Source organism: Carassius carassius, chromosome 36, assembly GCF_963082965.1.
Source record: "Carassius carassius chromosome 36, fCarCar2.1, whole genome shotgun sequence".
NCBI lineage: Eukaryota > Metazoa > Chordata > Actinopteri > Cypriniformes > Cyprinidae > Carassius > Carassius carassius.
This window is the reverse complement of record NC_081790.1, coordinates 20,050,763-20,055,626: the sequence shown is the minus strand read 5'-3', so window position 1 is coordinate 20,055,626 and position 4,864 is coordinate 20,050,763. Positions and strand designations below refer to the sequence as shown.

The window sequence follows — 4,864 nt, the reverse complement described above, 5'->3', positions numbered from 1 at the left end:
CCAAACTATAGTGAAAACACTATCAATTAGCACAGTAACAAGATCGGCAGTTTAAGACATTAACTTGTAAGCACAAAACACAAGATACTTCTCTTTTCAATGTGAATAAGGCTTTATTAGATAAATCTACGACATATAAACTAAACTTTATATGTTTATATAAACTCAGTTTAAATTTAAACTGGCCTGTTGGCCACACCTCAAATGTTGTCTTGACCAATCAGATATTGTCTTGGCTCGGGGGCATCATAAATCATATGTTTATCTTACCAAGCATGTGGTCCAAATTTTCCCGCTCTTGCAGGGTCTAATTTTGGACATGATTCCTATGACACAAAAATGATACATTTGACAAATATTTGATTGTCTGGACTAATTCAAGCAAGCAGATTCGATTACATAGATACTAGACATGACTATGTATCCTTAAGCTATCCCACAGTTATTAAAAGACATACACAATAAGTGATTATAACATGATAGTTAAATGTGTGGGTTACATATAAATGAATATGGAGTTAAGCGATGGACTGATTCATTTATAAGTCTTTTTGAGTTCATTCTGGTCCATATATATGTACAAAAGAAAGTTTATTTGCCATTCTCTTGACAAAGACTTCTGTGGAGACCAGAGGTTCAAAGCCCCTTCCCCCTTAGGAATTTCAGTCTGGTTCTGTTCGGTGGGGGGAAGTCAATGGAAGTGTTTTAACTCTCATGGGTTTACATGTGATGTCCAGCGTTGCATTTCAATTACGAACAACAAATTTGACAAATCTCTTCTCCAAATTGAAATTGTCAATAATTGTTCTAGTGGTGTTAATGTTGAAAGCTGTTCTGTGAAAGCTTTGGTTGGTTGGTTATCTTGCTTGGGACTTGTGGCACAGAATGTTTTATGACTTCCTGTTGCCTTACTGAGGAATTCATATATATATATATATATAATTTTATTTTTGTATTTTTTTCATGCAGACTCCAGGAAAATACACTTGTGGTGCTAGTCAGTGGTCTGCTGCCAGGGAGACTGCCAGAAGAGCTAGCAAACTTGATGAAGAGGGTCTTGAGGTAGCTGTTTGCAGGCATGGGGTGATATTAAAGGGTCTCAACATGTACAGGGGGGAGATCTTTGCGTATCCCCTATTCCTGCAGAAGGAGCTTCAGGCAGCCACAAACATACATTTCTACTGCACTGACATCTCATGCAAGTACTGGCCCATCTTCTTCAAATCAGGCCATTTCTGTCAGTCATGCACGCCAAGGCCCATTCAACTAAGTGTGAGGTATTGTCTTTATTATGCCATTTACTATTGCTATTTAATTTAATTATTGATAATGGGAATGCACAATTTATGTCTTTGCAAAAGTGAGATTGGTGCATCCCTAACCAATAACTTTTTCACACATTTGTTAGATTGTCTGGAGTGTTAGGAATCAGGAGGGTGCTGGCGCAACTGCAGGGTAAGAGGTGGAAATGGTGAACAGTTTCCTCTCTCGTTGTGCTCTCACAACGAAGTACATGACCAAATCTGGTATGTGATTCTCCTTTATTACATTAAAAAATGTTTTGTTCTTTCAGCTATTCTTTCATTAGTCTTTCATTCTTTATACAAAAATACAGAAGAGGAACCTTTATTTTAATTAAATATGAATAGGACGTCAAGTAACATTTGAATATGTTTTCTAAAAGCTCGCAATGAAATGCTGACTGTACATGCAATTGGGTGGAATAGATGCAAGCATGATGGCCTTCATCTTGCATTGTCCAACAGATATGTCAAGGTATTGACCATATTACACAGAATTAATCTGGTCCAAGATGGCAAAGGCAATTGTTTGTTTGCATTTTTATTGAAGACCGTCCGAAAGGCTGAGGCTGAGTCCCAGAGGTTGGAGAAATTGAGCCGTGAACTTGGGTGTCCTGAGAACATGGTCCAGCAGTGGGTACATGACATCAGACAGTGGGCCACTGATGGTACAGTATTGATGTTATAAATAATAGGCTGTTTACAGTTACAGCATAGTGTGCTCGACATAACATTTTTTTTCTCAAAAATACAATCATGTACATGCATGCATTTCACATATTATTATAGCCCAGTTTGTGCTGATCATAGTGAGATTAGACTTTACCCATTTAGATATTTATAAGAAACTGAAAAAGCACATATGTGAGGGCATGACAAAACTTCTCCAGGCCCCAAAAATACCCTTAGACTCCAGAGGGTTAATCCACAAATGACTCAAAGGCAGGGTAGGTAAAAAATGTATAAACAACTTTCTTCCAAATTTGTTTAAACTTTCTATATATATCAATGCATAATTAAAATGTAAGTACTCTGATAAAAAGAGTATAAAAATCGAGTGACTCTAGACCGTTTAATCTGTATTAAACACAGCTCATTATTTCCATACGGGACGAAACATAGGATTGGCTTAGGCGACTGTCACTCTCTCGCAACCATGGCAACCACCCTTTTGCCACACATGACCTGCCCACTTGCACGCGCACGTTTGATTTGAGGAATTCAAGAGGCACGGATCATAGGAATACCAAAACAATGGCAGAGAAACAGCAAGCAAAATTCACAGTACCGGCCTATGCAGTTAGTGAAGGCAAACCAGGCAAAAAAAGGAAGCCAGTAACAGTACAAGAAAAGTCTTTGGATAAACAAAGGAATAAAACGCGATTGCGAGAACTGAGGGAACTCAAGGGGCTGAAAAGTGACTCCTTGATGGCTTTATTTCTGCTGGACAGGTAAATCTTTCTTTTTGTATTTTGATCATACATATTTTTTTGTTTATTTTTTCATGAAGCATGTGTCATTAGCACACGTAGCTGCGTAATATAGCTAACATAACATTACTTAGCGAGCCGTAGTAGAGACGATAAATAATCTATAGGCCTAGCTCAAGATGATAGCTATAGTGTTGAATAGTGCATAATTTTGCTTTAGATAACTAAATACATGTTTAACAGATAGTAGGCCTAACGTTACTCCGCATCTAGGAACTTTTCTTAGAACTATATTTACCCTCTGTCTAACTCTTTTACCATGTTCACCTGTAAGTTTACCTGCACGTTTTTTTCGCCTTTGTTTTGTTTTTATATTCTCTACCTATGTTTTACTGATGTCTTTAGCTTTGGAAGGAGCCCAGAAGGGAGGGGGTGGAGTGAATGGAAATAATGAGCTGTCTTTAAAACAGCCATGAGAGGTCTACAGACACTCAATTTTTATACTTTCTTTTTCAGAGTACTTACATTTTAATTATGTATTGATATATAAATAAAGTTTAAACAAATTTTGAAAAAAAGTTTTTTATAATTTTTTTACCTACCCTGCCTTTAAGCTGTTAACTTGTTTAATGTGGCTGACACTCCCTCTGAGTTCAAACAAACCAATATTCCGGAGAAATGCATGCACTCAAACAGTACACTGACTGAACTGCTGTGAAGAGAGAACTGAAGATGAACACCGAGCCGAGCCAGATAACGAACAAAAGACTCGTTCACGAGTCAAGAACCGGTTGCATCGGTTTTCGGATCACCAGTAGTTCTTTCGGACAGTTCGATTCAATAAACTGGTTGAAGAAAACGGTTCACCGGTTCTTTTGCGCTCAACGTAATGGCGTCATTTGCGATGATTGCCCTTGATTTAAGCCTTCGGTTTACCTGCGCTCATAACACTAGCACAGAATCAGTTCAGAATCAATCACCAAAAGAAACAGTTCGGTGCAGGCGCTCTGTGTGTCAGTTTGCTTCACGCTGAATCACACATGCGCAGTATCATCAGCTCCTCGATTCTTCTTATCTGGCTCAGCTCGGTGTTTATCTTCAGTTCTCTCTTCACAGCAGTTCAGACAGTGTACTGTTTGAGTACATGAATTACTCCGGGATATTGGTTTGTTTTAACTCAGAGGGAGTGTCAGCCACATTAAAAAAGTTAACAGCTTAAGTCATTTGTGGATTAATGCGTATTAGAGATGCGAACCGTTTAAAACGATTCAGTTCGATTTGGTGAACTGAATGATTCGTTCGCAAACCGGATATCCAGACTGCTTTGTTTTGAACTCTCTCACACAACAGACACGGAAGAGAAGACAATGCTGAATAAAGTCGTCGTTTTTGCTATTTTTGGACCAAAATGTATTTTCGATGTTTCAAAAAATTCTAACTGACCCTCTGATGTCACATGGACTACTTTGATGATGTTTTTCTTACCTTTCTGGACATGGACAGTAGACCGTACACACAGTTTCAATGGAGGGACTGAGAGCTCTCGGACCTCTTAGCCAGCACCCCGACGCCCTCGTCCTGAAACCCCCTCAACTTGCTCGTGTCAGTGTTTATGAATAGATTAAATGAAACGGGACAAATTTATTGCGTATTCCATGCACAGTCTGTTCCCTTCCTAGGGTATATCGTCTCGTCCGAGGGAATACGTATGGACCCTGACAAAGTTAAGGCTGTGATAGATTGGCCATCTCCAGATTCCCGTAAGGCCCTACAGCGGTTTCTGGGGTTCGCCAATTTCTATCGGCGTTTCATTCGCAATTTCAGCCAACTAGCCTCACCTCTGAAAGCCTTGACCTCTCCCAGTACTCCGTTCAGGTGGTCGGACGCAGCTGAGACTGCGTTCACTAACCTCAAAAGCCGCTTCGTTTCGGCTCCCATCCTTGTGTCCCCTGATCCCACACGGCAGTTCGTGGTGGAGGTTGACGCGTCAGAGGTGGGGGTAGGAGCAGTGTTGTCCCAACGTGCTGTCTCGGACGATAAGGTACATCCTTGCGCGTTTTTTTCCAATCGATTATCTCCTGCTGAACGCAATTATGACATTGGTAACAGAGAGTTGTTGGCAGTCAAATTAGC

At 39.8% G+C, this 4,864-nt stretch overlaps 1 long non-coding RNA gene across 1 annotated transcript; it reads left to right on the top strand.

The window, feature by feature from the left end:
* Positions 1 to 1,196: 1,196 nt before the first annotated feature.
* Positions 1,197 to 2,007, top strand: LOC132116770 (uncharacterized). The gene is made up of 4 exons (XR_009425688.1): positions 1,197 to 1,277; positions 1,409 to 1,526; positions 1,685 to 1,776; positions 1,852 to 2,007. It is a non-coding gene; the product is annotated as an uncharacterized LOC132116770 (long non-coding RNA).
* The last annotated feature ends 2,857 nt before the right edge of the window (positions 2,008 to 4,864 follow it).